Source organism: Bombina bombina, chromosome 4 (assembly GCF_027579735.1).
Source record: "Bombina bombina isolate aBomBom1 chromosome 4, aBomBom1.pri, whole genome shotgun sequence".
NCBI classification, from domain to species: domain Eukaryota; kingdom Metazoa; phylum Chordata; class Amphibia; order Anura; family Bombinatoridae; genus Bombina; species Bombina bombina.
In genome coordinates, this window is record NC_069502.1 from 953,756,455 (window position 1) to 953,775,945 (window position 19,491).

General features: G+C 41.1%; 1 protein-coding gene across 3 annotated transcripts in view; it reads left to right on the forward strand.

Annotated features, from left to right (window-relative positions):
- The window catches only part of ATL2 (atlastin GTPase 2), a 361,722-nt gene that overhangs the window by 124,292 nt on the left and 217,939 nt on the right, over positions 1–19,491 (forward strand). The window contains exon 2 of one of the 3 annotated variants that reach the window (XM_053711957.1): positions 11,684–11,783. The exons of the other annotated variants lie outside the window; for them this stretch is intronic. The gene's annotated coding sequence lies outside the window, so the exon portion shown is untranslated. The remainder of the gene's footprint in view (positions 1–11,683; positions 11,784–19,491) is intronic. 3 annotated transcript variants of the gene reach the window in all.

Genomic DNA, 19,491 nt, shown 5'->3' on the forward strand with positions numbered 1-19,491 from the left:
CCCAGAAGTAATGATGACCCGTGGACTGACCACACTACAGGAGAAAGGAATTTATCAGGTAAGCATAAATTATGTTTTTTCTCCCATTTTCCGAAACCCAAAATTTGATAATGGAAGTTAATTGGAAGTGTCTTAAAACTATGTTTTTAGGATCATAAAAGTTTATTTTGACTTGAGTGTCCCTTTAAATATGAATGTTGACTGTGTTTCTAAAAAATGTTAACCTCGGTTTAATGAAACTGCTGTAACTGGGCTTGTTCCAGATGTTGGCAATATCAGGGCGGACACATTCTTTGTTTGGAAGCACAATACCAGTGGAATTAAGAAAAACTGCTGCTCAGGTACAGGGGTCGACAAATCTGTTAAAAATTTAGGAGCCAGTAAGAATATTCAATAGCCAGACATACTTTTAGGAACCATACAGTGGTATCTGAATATAGATCTATGTTAAATAACCCAAAAAGTTAGGAGCCAGGAGTAAAATTCTAGGAACCAATGGCTCCCAGGCTCCGGGGTTTGGCAAGCCCTGCCTTAGTAATATATATTTTTCCAACTTACCGACAATGCTTGTTCTGGATGTTAGCTTGGAGATGTCATGACAGACGTACTGTTTCTTTCATGTAACTGGCAAGAGTCCATGAGCTAGTGACATATGGGATATACAATCCTACCAGGAGGGGCAAAGTTTCCCAAACCTCAAAATGCCTATAAATACACCCCTCACCACACCCACAATTCAGTTTTACAAACTTTGCCTCCTTTGGAGGTGGTGAAGTAAGTTTGTGCTAAGATTTCTACGTTGATATGTGCTTCTCAGCATTGTTGAAGCCCGATTCCTTTCAGAGTACAGCGAATGTCAGAGGGACGTGAAGGAAGCATCACTTATTGAATACAATGATTTCCCTAACGGGGGTCCTTTTCATAGGTTCTCTGTTATCGGTCATAGAGATTCATCTCCTACCTCCCTTTTCAGATCGACGATATACTCTCAATTTACCATTACCTCTACTAATAACTGTTTTAGTACTGGTTTGGCTATCTGCTATATGTGGATGGGTGTCTTTTGGTAAGTGTGTTTTTTATTTCTTAAGACACCTCAGCTATGGTTTGGCACTTTATGCATTTATATAAAGTTCTAAATATATGTATTGTACTTATATTTGCCATGAGTCAGGTTCATGTATTTCCTTCTGCAGACTGTCAGTTTCATATTTGGGGAATATAAACATCTTTTTAAAATGAAATTTATGTCTTACCTGGGGTTTAGCCTTTTTTTCAATTGACTACTTCTTACAAATTGCGGGTGGTATTAGGCCCGCGGGTGCTACAAATGCTGAACATTATTGCGTCATTCTTGGCGCGAAAAAGTACGCCTATGACGCATTTCATTTCCAGGGTCATACTTGCCGCCGAGACCATTCACACGGTTGCGTCATTAGTGACGCGAGTGTGTAATTTCCGGTTATTTTTTCCTTATTTCAATACCCCATTGATGTTTGCCTCTTGCTTTTCTCCAACATAGGTGTGTCCGGTCCACGGCGTCATCCTTACTTGTGGGATATTCTCTTCCCCAACAGGAAATGGCAAAGAGCCCAGCAAAGCTGGTCACATGATCCCTCCTAGGCTCCGCCTACCCCAGTCATTCTCTTTGCCGTTGCACAGGCAACATCTCCACGGAGATGGCTAAGAGTTTTTTTGGTGTTTAAATGTAGTTTTATTCTTCAATCAAGAGTTTATTTTAAAATAGTGCTGGTATGTACTATTTACTCTGAAACAGAAAAGAGATGAAGATTTCTGTTTGTAAGAGGAAAATGATTTTAGCAACCGTTACTAAAATCGATGGCTGTTTCCACACAGGACTGTTGAGATGAATTAACTTCAGTTGGGGGGAAACAGTGAGCAGACTTTTGCTGCTTGAGGTATGACACATTTCTAACAAGACTTGGTAATGCTGGAAGCTGTCATTTTCCCTATGGGAACCGGTAAGCCATTTTCTTAGTTTAGTATAAGAATAAAGGGCTTCACAAGGGCTTTAAAGACTGGTAGACATTTTTCTGGGCTAAAACGTTTACATTATGAGTATATTTAATGGATGTTATCTATAAATAGTTCTTTTAATCTTGGGGATGTATTAAAAAAAACGGCAGGCACTGTATTGGACACCTTTTTCACTGGGGGCCTTTTCTAGTCATAGGCAGAGCCTCATTTTCGCGCCACTAATGCGCAGTTGTTTTTGGAAAGCAAGGCATGCAGATGCATGTGTGAGGAGCTAAGAACCACTGAAAAAGCTTATAGAAGGCGTCATTTGGTATCGTATTCCCCTCTGGGCTTGGTTGGGTCTCAGCAAAGCTGATACCAGGGACTGTATAGGGGTTATATGTAAAAACGGCTCCGGTTCCGTTATTTTAAGAGTTAAAGCTTTCAAATTTGGTGTGCAATACTTTTAAGGCTTTAAGACACTGTGGTGAAATTTTGGTGAATTTTGAACAATTCCTTCATACTTTTTCGCATATTCAGTAATAAAGTGTGTTCAGTTTAAAATTTAAAGTGACAGTAACGGTTTTATTTTAAAACGTTTTTTGTGCTTTGTTATCAAGTTTATGCCTGTTAACATGTCTGAACCATCAGATAGACTATGTTCTGTATGTTTGGAAGCCAAGGTTCCTCCACATTTAAATATATGTGATGAATGTGACTTAGTGTCCGGACAAAGTAGGGACAATGATGCCACTGATAATGTTGCCCAAAAAGATTCCTCAAGCGAGGGGAGTAAGCATGGTACTGCATCATCCCCTTCTATGTCTACACCAGTCTTGCCCACACAAGAGGCCCCTAGTACATCTAGTGCGCCAATCCTTCTTACTATGCAACAATTAACGGCTGTAATGGATAATTCTATTAAAAACATTTTGTCCAAAATGCCTACTTATCAGAGAGAGCGCGATTGCTCTGTTTTAGATACTGAAGAGCATGAGGACGCTGATGATAATGGTTCTAATGTACCCTCACGCCAATCTGAAGGGGCCAGCAGGGAGGTTTTGTCTGAGGGAGAAATTTCAGATTCAGGAAAAATTTCTCAACAAGCTGAACCTGATGTTATTATTTTTAAATTTAAATTGGAACATCTCCGCGCTCTGCTTAAGGAGGTGTTATCTACTCTGGATGATTGTGACAATTTGGTAATTCCAGAGAAATTATGTAAGATGGACAAGTTCCTAGAGGTCCCGGTGCCCCCCGATGCTTTTCCTATACCCAAGCGGGTGGCGGACATTGTAAATAAGGAATGGGACAGGCCCGGCATACCTTTTGTTGCTCCCCCTATATTTAAAAAGTTATTTCCTATGGTCGACCCCAGAAAGGACTTATGGCAGACAGTCCCCAAGGTCGAAGGGGCGGTTTCTACTCTAAACAAACGCACTACTATCCCTATAGAAGATAGTTGTGCTTTCAAAGATCCTATGGATAAAAAATTAGAGGGTTTGCTTAAAAAGATGTTTGTTCAGCAAGGTTACCTTCTACAACCAATTTCATGCATTGTTCCTGTCACTACAGCAGCGTGTTTCTGGTTCGAAGAACTAGAAAAGTCGCTCAATAAAGACTCTTCATATGAGGAGGTTATGGACAGAGTTCAAGCACTTAAATTGGCTAACTCTTTTATCTTAGACGCCACTTTGCAATTAGCTAGATTAGCGGCGAAAAATTCAGGTTTTGCAATTGTGGCGCGCAGAGCGCTTTGGCTAAAGTCTTGGTCAGCGGATGTGTCCTCCAAGAACAAATTGCTTAACATCCCTTTCAAAGGTAAAACGCTATTTGGCCCTGACTTGAAAGAGATTATTTCAGACATCACTGGGGGAAAGGGCCACGCCCTTCCTCAGGATAGGTCTTTTAAGGCTAAAAATAAGCCAAATTTTCGTCCCTTTCGCAGAAACGGACCAGCCTCAAATTCTACACCCTCTAAGCAAGAGGGTAATAGTTCTCAAACCAAACCAGCCTGGAGACCAATGCAAGGCTGGAACAAGGGTAAGCAGGCCAAGAAACCTGCCACTGCTACTAAAACAGCATGAAGTGTTGGCCCCCGATCCGGGACCGGATCTGGTGGGGGGCAGACTCTCTCTCTTTGCTCAGGCTTGGGCAAGAGATGTTCAGGATCCTTGGGCGCTAGAAATAGTTTCTCAAGGTTATCTCCTGGAATTCAAGGAACTACCCCCAAGGGGAAGGTTCCACAGGTCTCAATTGTCTTCAGACCAAATAAAAAGACAGGCATTCTTACATTGTGTAGAAGACCTGTTAAGAATGGGAGTGATTCATCCTGTTCCATTAGGAGAACAAGGGATGGGGTTTTACTCCAATCTGTTCATAGTTCCCAAAAAAGAGGGAACATTCAGACCAATTTTAGATCTCAAGATTCTAAACAAATTTCTCAGGGTTCCATCGTTCAAAATGGAAACCATTCGAACAATTCTTCCTACCATCCAGGAAGGTCAATTCATGACCACGGTGGATTTAAAGGATGCGTATCTACATATTCCTATCCACAAGGAACATCATCGGTTCCTAAGGTTTGCGTTTCTGGACAAGCATTACCAGTTTGTGGCACTTCCATTCGGATTAGCCACTGCTCCAAGGATTTTCACAAAGGTACTAGGGTCCCTTCTAGCGGTGCTAAGACCAAGGGGCATTGCAGTAGTACCTTACTTGGACGACATACTGATTCAAGCGTCGTCTCTGTCAAAAGCAAAGGCTCATACGGACATTGTCCTAGCCTTTCTCAGATCTCACGGGTGGAAGGTGAACATAGAAAAAAGTTCTCTGTCCCCGTCAACAAGAGTTCCCTTCTTGGGAACAATAATAGACTCCTTAGAAATGAAGATTTTTCTGACAGAGGCCAGAAAATCAAAACTTCTAAGCTCTTGTCAAGTACTTCATTCTGTTCTTCTTCCTTCCATAGCGCAGTGCATGGAAGTAATAGGTTTGATGGTTGCAGCAATGGACATAGTTCCTTTTGCACGAATTCATCTAAGACCATTACAACTGTGCATGCTCAGGCAGTGGAATGGGGATTATACAGACTTGTCTCCGACGATCCAAGTAGATCAGAGAACCAGAGATTCACTCAGTTGGTGGCTGACCCTGAACAACCTGTCACAGGGAATGAGCTTCCGCAGACCAGAGTGGGTCATTGTCACGACCGACGCCAGTCTGGTGGGCTGGGGCGCGGTCTGGGAACCCCTGAAAGCTCAGGGTCTATGGTCTCGGGAAGAATCTCTTCTCCCGATAAACATTCTGGAACTGAGAGCGATATTCAATGCTCTCAAAGCTTGGCCTCAACTAGCAAAGGCCAAATTCATAAGGTTTCAATCAGACAACATGACGGCTGTTGCATATATCAACCATCAGGGGGGAACAAGGAGTTCCCTGGCGATGGAAGAAGTGAACAAAATAATTCAATGGGCAGAGAATCACTCCTGCCACTTGTCTGCAATCCACATCCCAGGAGTGGAAAATTGGGAAGCGGATTTTCTGAGTCGTCAGACTTTCCATCCGGGGGAGTGGGAACTCCATCCGGAAATCTTTGCCCAAATAACTCAATTATGGGGCATTCCAGACATGGATCTGATGGCGTCTCGTCAGAACTTCAAGGTTCCTTGCTACGGGTCCAGATCCAGGGATCCCAAGGCGACTCTAGTAGATGCACTAGTAGCACCTTGGACCTTCAACCTAGCCTATGTATTCCCACCGTTTCCTCTCATTCCCAGGCTGGTAGCCAGGATCAAACAGGAGAGGGCTTCGGTGATCTTGATAGCTCCTGCGTGGCCACGCAGGACTTGGTATGCAGACCTGGTGAATATGTCATCGGCTCCACCATGGAAGCTACCTTTGAGACAGGACCTTCTTGTTCAAGGTCCATTCGAACATCCGAATCTGGCTTCACTCCAACTGACTGCTTGGAGATTGAACGCTTGATTTTATCAAAGCGTGGTTTTTCAGATTCTGTCATTGATACTCTTATTCAGGCTAGAAAGCCTGTAACTAGGAAAATTTACCATAAAATATGGAAAAAATATATCTGTTGGTGTGAATCTAAAGGATTCCCATGGAACAAGATAAAAATTCCTAAGATTCTATCCTTTCTACAAGAAGGTTTGGAGAAAGGATTATCTGCAAGTTCTTTGAAGGGACAGATTTCTGCTTTATCTGTCTTACTTCACAAAAAGCTGGCGGCTGTGCCAGATGTTCAAGCTTTTGTTCAGGCTCTGGTTAGAATCAAGCCTGTTTACAAACCTTTGACTCCTTGGAGTCTCAATTTAGTTCTTTCAGTTCTTCAAGGGGTTCCGTTTGAACCCTTACATTCCGTAGATATTAAGTTACTATCTTGGAAAGTTTTGTTTTTGGTTGCAATTTCTTCTGCTAGAAGAGTTTCAGAGTTATCTGCTCTGCAGTGTTCTCCTCCTTATCTGGTATTCCATGCAGATAAGGTGGTCTTGCGTGCTAAACCTGGTTTTCTTCCGAAAGTTGTTTCTAACAAAAATATTAACCAGGAGCTAGTTGTGCCTTCTTTGTGTCCGAATCCAGTTTCAAAGAAGGAACGTTTGTTACACAATTTGGATGTAGTTCGTGCTCTAAAATTCTATTTAGAGGCTACAAAGGATTTCAGACAAACATCTTCTTTGTTTGTTGTTTATTCAGGTAAAAGGAGAGGTCAAAAAGCAACTTCTACCTCTCTCTCTTTTTGGCTTAAAAGCATCATCCGATTGGCTTATGAGACTGCCGGACGGCAGCCTCCGGAAAGAATCACAGCTCACTCCACTAGGGCTGTGGCTTCCACATGGGCCTTCAAGAACGAGGCTTCTGTTGATCAGATGTGTAAGGCAGCGACTTGGTCTTCACTGCACACTTTTACTAAATTTTACAAATTTGATACTTTTGCTTCTTCTGAGGCTATTTTTGGGAGAAAGGTTTTGCAAGCCGTGGTGCCTTCCATCTAGGTGACCTGATTTGCTCCCTCCCATCATCCGTGTCCTAAAGCTTTGGTATTGGTTCCCACAAGTAAGGATGACGCCGTGGACCGGACACACCTATGTTGGAGAAAACAGAATTTATGCTTACCTGATAAATTACTTTCTCCAACGGTGTGTCCGGTCCACGGCCCGCCCTGGTTTTTTTAATCAGGTCTGATGAATTATTTTCTCTAACTACAGTCACCACGGTATCATATGATTTCTCCTATGCATATTCCTCCTTTACGTCGGTCGAATGACTGGGGTAGGCGGAGCCTAGGAGGGATCATGTGACCAGCTTTGCTGGGCTCTTTGCCATTTCCTGTTGGGGAAGAGAATATCCCACAAGTAAGGATGACGCCGTGGACCGGACACACCGTTGGAGAAAGTAATTTATCAGGTAAGCATAAATTATGTTTTTTCTCTATCAGAGGGCTATGCTATTTGGATTTTTTCCCATTCCTGAAACTGTCATATAAGGAAATAGATCATTTTGCTTTATATGTTGTTTTTATCTTACATTTTGCAAGATGTCTCAACCTGATCCTGCCTCAGAAGTTTCTACTGGAACATTGCTGCCTGACATTGGTTCTACCAAAGCTAAGTGCATTTGTTGTAAAATTGTAGAAATTATCTCGCCGAATGTCATTTGTAATAGTTGTCATGATAAACTTTTACATGCAGATAGTATATCCATTAGTAATAGTACATTGCCAGTTGCAGTTCCTTCAACTTCTAATGTGCATGATATACCTATAAATGTTAAAGAATTTGTTTCTGATTCTATTCTGAAGGATTTGTCTGCATTTCCACCTTCAAATAAACGTAAAAGGTCTTTTAAAACTTTTTCCTACTCCTGAGGCTATTTCTGATATGATTTCTAAGGAATGGAATAAGCCAGGTACTTATTTTATTTCTTCAAGGTTTAAAAAATTGTATCCTTTACCAGAAAAATCTATAGAGTTTTGGAAAAGATCCCCAAAGTTGATGGGGCTATTTCTACTCTTGCTAAACGTACCACTATTTCTATGGAAGATAGTACTTCCTTTAAGGATCCTTTATATAGGAAGCTTGAATCTTATATAAGGAAGGCCTATTTATATTCAGGTCATCTTTTCAGACCTGCAATTTCTTTGGCTGATGTTGCGGCTGCATCAACTTTCTGGTTGGAGAATTTAGCGCAACAGGAATTGGATTCTGACTTATCTAGCATTATTCGCTTACTGCAACATGCTAATCATTTTATTTGTGATGTTATTTTTGATATTATCAAAATTGATGTTAGATCCATGTCTTTAGCTGTATTATCTAGAAGAGCTTTGTGGCTTAAATCCTGGAATGCTGATATGACATCTAAATCTAGATTACTATCTCTTTCTTTCCAAGGTAATAATTTATTTGGTTCCCAGTTGGATTCTATTATTTCAACTGTAACTGGGGGAAAGGGAGTTTTTCTGCCTCAGGATAAAAAAACCGAAGGGTAAATCTAAGGCTTCTAACCGTTTTCGTTCCTTTCGTCAGAATAAGGAACAAAAAACTCAATCCTCCCCCCAAGGAATCTGCCTCCAATTGGAAGCCTTCCTCATATTGGAATAAATCCAAGCCTTTTAGGAAACCAAAGTCAGCCCCTAAGACCGCATGAAGGTGCGGCCCTCATTCCAGCTCAGCTGGTAGGGGGCAGATTAAGGTTTTTCAAGGATATTTGGATAAAATATGTTCAAAATCAATGGATTCAGAGCATTGTCTCTCAAGCGTATCGAATAGGATTCAGAGTAAGACATCCTGTGAGAAGATTTTTTCTCTCACGTATCCCAGTAAATCCAGTAAAAGCTCAGACCTGGAGTCTTCAGGGGTAATCATTCCAGTTCCTCTTCTGGAACAAGGTTTGGGGTTTTATTCAAATCTATTCATTGTCCCAAAGAAGGAAAATTTATTCAGACCAGTTCTGTATCTGAAAATTTTGAATCGTTATGTAAGAGTACCAACTTTCAAGATGGTGACTATAAGGACTATTCTGCCTTTTGTTCAGCAAGGACATTATATGTCCACAATAGACTTGCAGGATGCATACCTTCATATTCCGATTCATCCAGAACATTATCAGTTTCTGAGATTCTCTTTTCTAGACAAGCATTACCAATTTGTTGCTCTTCCATTTGGCCTAGCAACAGCTCCAAGAATCTTTTCAAAGGTGTAATCAGAGAACAGGGTATTGCGGTGTTTCCTTATTTGGACGATATCTTGGTACTAGCTCAGTCTTTACGTTCTGCAGAATCTCACACGAATCAACTTGTGTTGTTTCTTCGGAAACATGGTTGGAGGATCAATTTACCAAAGAGTTTCTTGATTCCTCAGACAAGGGTCACCTTTTTAGGCTTCCAGATAGATTCAGTGCCCATGACTCACAGACCAGAGACGTTTAAAATTGGTTGCAGCCTGCCGGCACCTTCAGTCTCAGTCATTCCCTTCAGTGGCTATGTGCATGGAAGTTTTAGGTCTCATGACTGCAGCATCGGAGGCGACCCCTTTGCTCGTTTTCACATGAGACCTCTTCAGCTTTGTATGCTGAATCAATGGTGCAGGGATTATACAAAGATATTACTATTAATATCCTTAAATCCCAATGTACGACACTCTCTGACATGGTGGATAGATCACCATCGTTTAATTTAAGGGGCTTCTTTTGTTTGGCCAACCTGGACTGTAATCACAACAGATGCGAGTATTTCAGGTTGGGGAGCTGTTTGGGGATCTCTGACAACACAAGGGGTTTGGAAACCTCAAGAGGCGAGATTACCAATAAATATTTTAGAACTCCGTGCAATTCTCAGAGCTCTTCCGTTTTGGCCTCTGTTAAAGAGAGAACCGTTCATTTGTTTTCAGACAGACAATATCAAGACTGTGGCTTATGTCAATCATCAGGGTGGGACTCACAGTCCCCAAGCTATGAAAGAAGTATCTCGAATACTTGTTTGGGTGGAATCCAGCTCCTGTCTAATCTCTGCGGTGCATATCCCAGGTGTAGACAATTGGGAAGTGGATTATCTCAGCCGCCAGACTTTACATCCAGGGGAGTGGTCTCTCCATCCAGATGTGTTTTCTCAGATTGTTCAGATGTGGGGTCTTCCAGAGATAGATCTCATGGCCTCTCATCTAAACAAGAAACTTCCCAGATACCTGTCCATGTCCAGGGATGTTCAGGCGGAAGCAGTGGATGCGCTGACACTTCCTTGGTGTTGTTATCCTGCTTACATCTTCCCGCCTCTAGTTCTCCTTCCAAGAGTGATTTCCAAAATCATCATGGAACAATCATTTGTGTTGCTGGTGGCGCCAGCATGGCCACACAGGTTTTGGTATGCGGATCTGTTTCGGATGTCCAGTTGCCCGCCTTGGCCACTTCCGTTACGGCCAGACCTACTATCTCAAGGTCCGTTTTTCCATCAGGATCTCAAATCATTAAATTTGAAGGTATGGAAATTGAACGCTTAGTTCTAAGTCATAGAGGTTTCTCTGACTCGGTGATTAATACTATGTTACAGTTCTTCAGGCAGCTGTTTCAGTTTCATTCTTCTGCTTTTGATTTAAGTTTTTTTCTTTTAAATGAAAATAAACTTATTTTTTTGGGTTGTGGACTAATTTTTTCAGCGGTATATAGCTGTTTTTATTTTATTCCCTCTAGTGACTCTTGAGTGGAGATCCACATCTTGGGTATTGATATCCCATATGTCACTAGCTCATGGACTCTTGCCAATTACATGAAAGAAAACATAATTTATGTAAGAACTTACCTGATTAATTTCTTTCATATTGGCAAGAATCCATGAGGCCCACCCTTTTTATGGTGGTTATGATTTTTTGTATAAAGCACAATTATTTCCAAATTTCCTTTTGTTGATGCTTTCTACTCCCTTCTTTATCACCCCACTGCTTGGATATTCGTTAAACTGAATTGTGGGTGTGGTGAGGGGTGTATTTATAGGCATTTTGAGGTTTGGGAAACTTTGCCCCTCCTGGTAGGATTGTATATCCCATATGTCACTAGCTCATGGACTCTTGCCAATATGAAAGAAATGAATTTATCAGGCAAGTTCTTACATAAATTATGTTTTTTTATTGGGAGCACAAAACCAGCAGAATTTAAAAAACTGCTGTTCTGATTTGCTTTAATCTATATTTTCTATATTTTTCTAACTTACTGATAATGCGCGTTTTATTTCCAAGTGTTTTAACGATGTGGCGATATTTTAATAATGTCAGTGAACCCTCAGAGAAGAAGGGAGATGATGCACCTAAGAGAGAAATGGAAAGACAATAAGAAAAGGAAAAGCGAGTAAGGGTATTCAAAGAGAGCTAGATGATTAAAATCCAGGGGTAAAGAGAGTGGCTGGTGTACAACAGCTCAAAACAGGTTATGCTATGTAGTGAATGCCAGGCCTTTTCAAACAAACTGAATGTTGCATTTGTGGAAGTTACTAATGAAACGCAAAACTATTCGATCACGAGCTGTCAGCAAGGCACCTTTGGCAGTGTACAGTGCAAGTCAAACCGGAAATTAAAGCTGACTGAAACACCTGCTAGAACGGCTTACCGCTACCATGACAAACTAAACTAAAGAAACTAAAAGTACTCTTTCACAACGCTCATCTCCTCCGTCATTAAATCAAGGCCTTTCTCTTACTTTCCAGATTTGTGACGGTCATCAGAAGTTGAAGGATCTGATGTCAGCACTCAACTGTACAAATCTTAAAGGACCAGTTCAGTCACTGTAACCCCAAAGTAGCTATGGTAGCTATCCCAGTAAACAAAGTACTTTTTCTTTAAAATAAAAATGTATTTTACCTTTAAAAGTCGCATTGCCGCAATTATGCAAGACTGCCCTAGTAGAAAGGCAGACCAAACATTTGCAGTGAGCACACCAATTAGAATCGCTTAATCAGAATGGGTTATGATGCTTCACTTAGGGAAATGGCACACTCAGTATAGTGAGAGCATTGATACCTGTAGGAAAATGCTGGTAACAGTAAGCGCACCATTACCAGTGTGCGTGCCATGTGCCTGGAAACATATTCCAGACTGTGTGCGCTTTTTCCAGGCAACACATTCCAGAGTGTGTGCGTGCTATTTGCCAAACAATGTATTCTAGAGTGTGCAGACTCTATTTGCCCGATATGATGTAGATTGTAGCAGATATCACTCCTAACAAAAAAAAATAATAATAAATGACTGACTATTAAGCCGTTCCACTTAACCGTCACAATGGGGAGGGTGTGGGAATGAAGGTGTTAATAGCACGCAGCTTCTGGATCCTTTAACTCTACAAAGGACCCATAGGGACACCAAATTAACCCCCAAATCCTGTCCACACACCCCCAGTTACTACTCGTTGCCACCCCCAAGAACTTTGGAAAAAGTGGTGTCTTGGAAACCCAATAACTCACACAAATTAACAATTAGGTAACGTCCCTTTAACCTTGTCTCTTCAGAGTGTGAATTCAGATATTGGAGCCAAAAGACAGAATTATATTTTCTTTATGTTTAATAACAAAAATACCCATACAGGCTACACAGTGCCAAATTATAAAAACATTCAAAATAACATACGTGCAAAGATACAATTCTTTATCATAAAATGGGACATAAAATAACACAAAATCTAAGCTTATTACCAAGTTCCTGTAGATATGTGGAGAACTTATTTAGATGTTAGCTGCTTCGTGTCCCAGGTTAGTTCTGACTGCCTTCTCTGTAATATTAAAGGGACAGTCAACACCAGAATTTTTTTGTTATAAAAGATGGATAATCCCTTAATTACCCATTCCCCAGTTTTGCATAACCAACACAGTTATAATAATACACGTTTTACTTCAGTAATTACCTTGTATCTAAGCCTCTGCAGACTGGTAATGCTGAGACATACCATCTCTGCTGTGTAGCAAATCTAGGTATCAACTACTCCTCATGAGTGTATCATGACAATGACCGCTCCGGATAGTGGGCACATTAGCTACAGTGTGCAACTCTCATGCAGTAGCTTAGGTAAATTGTGCTCAATACAGACATGGGTGTGAGACTGCACATGGCAAAGGGTAGAACTGTCACCTAATGGTAATTTTTTTCAGTTACTTGCCCAGTTGACGATATTTTGGGTGACCATAGATCATGCACTGCTAGTGAGCCAATCACTGGCTGTGTTTTGCTCAAGAGCATACCTCTTGACATCTGCCATATGATTTCCAGAATATAGGAGGTTAAAAGCTTGTAGACAGTGGCCCAATGAATGAATTAGTGCAGTGTCTGCCACTAGCCACGAGCGTGATCACAATGCTATCTATATGGCCTACATGAGCTTGCTCTCCCCTGCTGTGAAAAGTAAATAAAATAGAGGCGGCCTTCAAGGGCTTAGAAATGATCATATGTGCCTTCCTAGGTTTGCTTTCAACTAGAATACCAAGAGAACAAAGCAAAATTGTTGATAAAAGTAAATTGGAAAGTTGTTTAAAATTACATGCCCTATTTGAAAAATGAAAGTTTTATTTGGACTTGACTGTCCCTTTAAGAGCAGGTCAGCTTGTGTGAGGGGCAAGTGACAGGTGGATGGATGGGGCTATAGTTTGTTCATGGGCATGTCTGGGCAGAGATCGGTCAGTCCTTTTTTTAAACTTGGATACCGAGGGGCTGGGAGTGACTCATACCTACCAACCCATGACAATGGGATGGTTGGAAGGTATGCCTGACAAAGTGTATAGGGATGATCTAGCAGTCACCTTAAACGTTTATATCAAGTAAGCAAGAAAAGAGAGTGGTTTTGTATCGCATATCCCCCAAGGCAGATCATGCAGTGATCTGAGATGTCATCGCAGAAAATGCATCATGTCTGCAGAAAGAACAGGACTCATACAGTAACTGTTACTGATTTAACTTTGCAGCGCTGCTGCACATCAGGCTGTTCTCTTCAAACAGAGCTGTGCTGTTTGAAGAACAGTAGCGCTGCAAAGCAGAAGAGCATTGATTGTTGACTGGCTCTCAGATTTTCTTCAAACCCGCCCCCTAGCCTTTTCCAGTCTGCAAAGTTCTGGGCGCATATCAAGGTATGACTAAGGCTGCACTTTTATCCACAAAAATGATTTATTCAAAATCAAGACCATCAGATCTTAGTCTTAACATCCTACGAATCAAATTACAGATAAAAGTTGGATGAAAAAACAAACACCAGTATGAACTGTAAAAAGTCACATAATATTAATATACCATTGATGATTAAATTGCCAAAAACTCTTGTAGGGCGGAAAGCATACCCCCCAAAAGCAAATACTATCCGAGTACTTAGTGTGTACTCGCACACTTTGGATTTCAACATTTCCACTGGTGTATAGGAACCGAATTACTGTAGCAGTTCCATAATACTACCTGGGTCAGGAACCTAATTCTCACACACAATATGTGGATCAATGATGAAACCCCTAAGCCATCCCTCTAAATGGGGAGGGGACTTGTCTCAACAGGAAGTGATCTGTATTGCTGAAACTAGTGCATGCTACTTGGATGTTTAAAAGGGACAGTGTACTTTAGACATTTTTTTTCACCCTTAATGTGTCTAATGACTTGTTGTTCAAACTGCAGAGTATGTAATATGAGAACTTGCTTTGTTTATTTTTGTACCTGTAATAGCTGTTTTTGTTTTTAAAATCACTTTCTGTACACACATGCATTGTTATATTATCTGTCTGTATAGCAAAGCCCAATACCTAGGGCCTGATAAAAGATTCTCCTGCTTGGAGAGAAGCTGTAAAAGCCTAGACTACAGATTAAAAATCATAAAACACATTTTAGCAAAAATCCAATCTTAATTTTTTTTTACCAGTCTCTTCAGTAACGTGGTTCAAATATTAGACAAAAGGCAAAAACTTAATTAAAGAACAAATAAAAATTATTATTATATATATATAATTTTTTTATACAAAGCAACAATTTTTAAAGCAAAAAGGAATAAAACCAGCGCCTAATACTGTACTAGCTAGCTTAAATAGCTGTGCCAAGGGTGTTGGCAAGGAAATATGGTCACTTATGCTGTTTTTACTTAGCCTCCATGTAGAATGACAATATTATTTTGCTAAAATAACTTTAATATATATTTTCCTGAGGTCCGTTTTCTGATAGGCCCCTTCGAGAGTGGGAAAGGAAGATAACCACCCATCTTTTATGGCCCACCATAAACCACAGTGAAAACCCTGGCTGGAGTTATAGAATAACTTATCATTTTTACTTATGTATATCCAGTACATATACCCTTATAAGCAATCCCCTTGAGAATTATTTTGATACCAAACATGACGTGTGTGTCATATTTGGCCATCTGTACCATAAATGTGATTAAATCATGTTTTAACATCTCCAAGAGTGTCACCTCTGATGTCCCTCAGGTTGATGTCTTCCTAGGAACAATGGTTTCTGTCACCCTGTTGACATCTCTACCTCCTAAAAATCACCCTACTGAGAAGTGCAGATTGCACCTTGTATCGGTTTCCCTAGATGTATGTAATAAAAACAAGTGGACCATAAGTTTGACCTTTTTAGATAACTTTGGTACAGAGTTGTAGACAGCATAGAAGAAAAAGCAAAGCAAGACAAAATTAATCTGTGTCATCATGACATGTTCTTTTAACACTGAAGTCAGAGAAATCCTGACTCGTGTTGCAGCATCCATGATGACATCTGTGTAAGGTTGGACTGCTAAACCCGACTGTGTGTAGCAGTCTAGAGCTAGTTTGGTGTCAACATTGGTAACTCAGTAATTTGGTATCACATGTATTTAAAGTGATTGTAAACTTTAATGATTTAAAGCCTAGTATTTAAAAATAATCTTAAACATGTGCACTTTAATTAATTAAACTTTACAAAGGCACTTCTTTTTTAAAATACTTATCATTTTGTTTCAGTAAACATTCCACCGATCCTCCGCCTGCATATCTATGATGAATCTGGTTTCCTCCAATCGTTGTGTGCCCCACAAACTGGATGCCAAAGGGGACACACAATGATCGGAGGAAGCCGGATTCGTCATCGATATGCTCAATACAGAAGGCGATGTGGGCGGAGGATCAGCGGTATGTTTACCTTAACGAAATGGTAAGTATTTAAAAAAAGAAGCGTCTTTGTAAAGTTTAATGAATGAAATTCCCATTAAAGTGAATGTCAAGTTTGATGAATCAGTGCCTGGTTTTTAAAAACCCTATTAAAAACAGGGGCACTTTCATTCATCAAACTTTACATTTCACTCGTTTTGTTAAAATACCTTTTAATCTTGAAAGCCGCTCCAGCGCTTCCTCCGCCCGTCGCAAGCCTCTTATGTCAAAAATGTTGAATCCGGCATCCTCCAATCACGGTGTTGCCTCAGGCAATGATTCCCCTGGTGGGGAGGAAGCCGTGATTGGAGGATGCCGTATTTGTCATTGCTGACATATGAAGTGACAAGCGGCAGGAGGGGGAATTGCTGGAGTGGCTTTCAAGATTAAAAGGTAAGTTTTTTTTTCTCTTGTTAAGTGTGTTCAGTCCACGGGTCATCCATTACGTATGGGATATATTCTCCTTCCCAACAGGAAGTTGCAAGAGGATCACCCAAGCAGAGCTGCTATATAGCTCCTCCCCTCACATGTCATATCCAGTCATTCTCTTGCAACCCTCAACAAAGAAGGAGGTCGCGGGAGGAGTTGGAGTTTTTACTTAATTATTCTTCAATCAAAAGTTTATTTTAAATGGCACCGGAGTGTGCTGTTTTTTTCTATCTCAGGCAGTATTTGGAAGAAGAAACTGCCTGCGTTTTCTATGATCTTAGCAGGCGTAACTAAGATCCACTGGCTGTTCTCGACATTCTGAGGAGTGGGGTAACTTCAGAACATGGGAATAGCATGCAGGGTCCCCCGCAAATGAGGTATGTGCAGTACAATATTTTCTGGGAATGGAATTGACTAAGAAAATACTGCTTTTACCCGTATGATGTAAGTACAGCCTTAAATGCAGTAGTAGTGACTGGTATCAGGCTGATAAATGTATGCACAGTAGAGTTATTTTCTAGGGACTAGAATTTGACTGAGAAAATTCTGTTAATACTGAAATAATGCTTAAGCCTTTTCTGCAGTGGTAGCGACTGGTTGCAGGCTTAGTGATAACTTTGCATGACATTTAAAGAAGTTTATTTTCAAAACGTTTACTGGCATGTTATTCGTTTTGTGAGGTACTTTGGTGATAAATCCTTTTGAGCATGAATTTTTTTCCACATGGCTAACGTATATTTCTACATAGAAACCGTTATATCAGGTCTCCCTCTGTTGTAAATGAGCGGGAGGGGCCTCTTTTTAGCGCCTTGTTGCGCAGTTAAAATTCTGCACAGTCTTCCTGCTTCTTTCTCCTTGATCCAGGACGTCTCTAGAGAGCTCAGGGGTCTTCAAAATAAGTTTTTGAGGGAGGTAATCCGTCACAGCAGACCTGTGACAGTGTGTTAGACTGTGATAAAAACGTTTAATATTAATTTGATATCCGTTTACTTGGGTACTGAGGGGTTAATCATCCTGTTGCTAATGGGTGCAATCCTCTGCTAATTAATACATTTAAAGAATTGTTGACTATAACTGAATTAGTTATTTGTTACTCAACTGTGTTTTTTAAAAGCGCTGCAGCGTTTTTTATATTGCTTGCAAACTTATTGAAAGTATTTTCCAAGCTTGCTAGCTTCATTGCTAGTCTGTTTAAACATGTCTGATACAGAGGAATCTGCTTGTTCATTATTTTTAAAAGCCGTTGTGGAGCCCAATAGAAATATGTGTACCAATTGTATTGATGTTACTTTGAAAAATCAATCTGTACCGATTAAAAAATTATCACCAGACAGCGAGGGGGCAGTTATGCCGTCTAACTCTCCTCACGTGTCAGTACCTTCGTCTCCCGCTCGGGAGGTGCGTGAGATTGAGGCGCCAAGTACATCAAGGCCCTTACAAATCACTTTACATGATATGGCTAATGTTATGAAAGAAGTATTATACAATATGCCCGAGTTAAGAGGCAAGCGCGACAGTTCTGGGTTAAGGACAGAGCGCGCCGATGACACGAGAGCCATGTCTGATACTGCGTCACAGTTTGCAGAACATGAGGACGGAGAGCTTCATTCTGTGGGTGACGGTTCTGATTCGGGGAGACCGGATTCAGAAATTTTAAATTTAAGCTTGAGAACCTCCGCGTGTTGCTAGGGGAGGTGTTAGCGGCTCTGAATGATTGTGACACGGTGGCAATCCCAGAGAAATTATGTAAGCTGGATAAATACTACGCGGTGCCGGTGTGTACTGACGTTTTTCCTATACCAAAGAGGCTTACAGAGATTATTAGTAAGGAGTGGGATAGACCCGGTGTGCCTTTTTCCCCTCCTCCGATATTTAGAAAAATGTTCCCTATAGACGCCACCACACGAGACTTATGGCAGACGGTCCCTAAGGTGGAGGGAGCAGTTTCTACTCTAGCCAAGCGTACCACTATCCCGGTGGAGGATAGCTGTGCTTTCTCAGATCCAATGGATAAAAAATTAGAGGGTTATCTTAAGAAAAAGTTTGTTCAACAAGGTTTTATATTACAGCCTCTTGCATGCATTGCGCCTGTAACTGCTGTAGCGGCATTCTGATTTGAGTCTCTGGAAGAGGCGATTCGCACAGCACCATTGGATGAGTCTCTGAGCAAGATTAGAACCCTTAAGCTGGCTAATGCGTTTTTCGGATGCCGTAGTGCATTTAACCAAACGTACGGCTAAAAATTCCGGATTCGCCATACAGGCGCGCAGAGCGCTTTGGCTTAAATCCTGGTCAGCAGATGTAACTTCTAAGTCTAAATTACTAAACATTCCTTTCAAAGGGCACACCTTATTTGGGCCCGGCTTGAAGGAAATTATTGCTGACATTACTGGAGGTAAGGGCCACACCCTTCCTCAGGACAGGGCCAAATCAAAGGCCAAACAGTCTAATTTTCGTGCCTTTCGTAATTTCAAGGCAGGAGCAGCATCAACTTCCTCCGCTCCAAAACAGGAAGGAACTACTGCTCGTTACAGACAGGGTTGGAAAGGCAACCAGTCATGGAACAAGGGCAAGCAGGCCAGAAAGCTTACTTCCGCCCCTAAGACAGCATGAAGTCAGGGCCCCCTTTCCGGAGACGGATCTAGTGGGGGGCAGACTCTCTCTCTTCGCCCAGGCTTGGGCAAGAGATGTACAGGATCCCTGGACGTTGGAGATTATATCTCAGGGATACCTTCTGGATTTCAAAACTTCTCCTCCACAAGGGAGGTTTCATCAGTCAAGGTTATCAACAAACCTAGTAAAGAAAGAGGCATTTCTACAATGTGTACAAGACCTCTTAGTGATGGGAGTAATCCACCCAGTTCCGCGGACGGAACAGGGGCAAGGGTTTTATTCAAATCTGTTTGTGGTTCCCAAGAAAGAGGGAACCTTCAGACCAATCT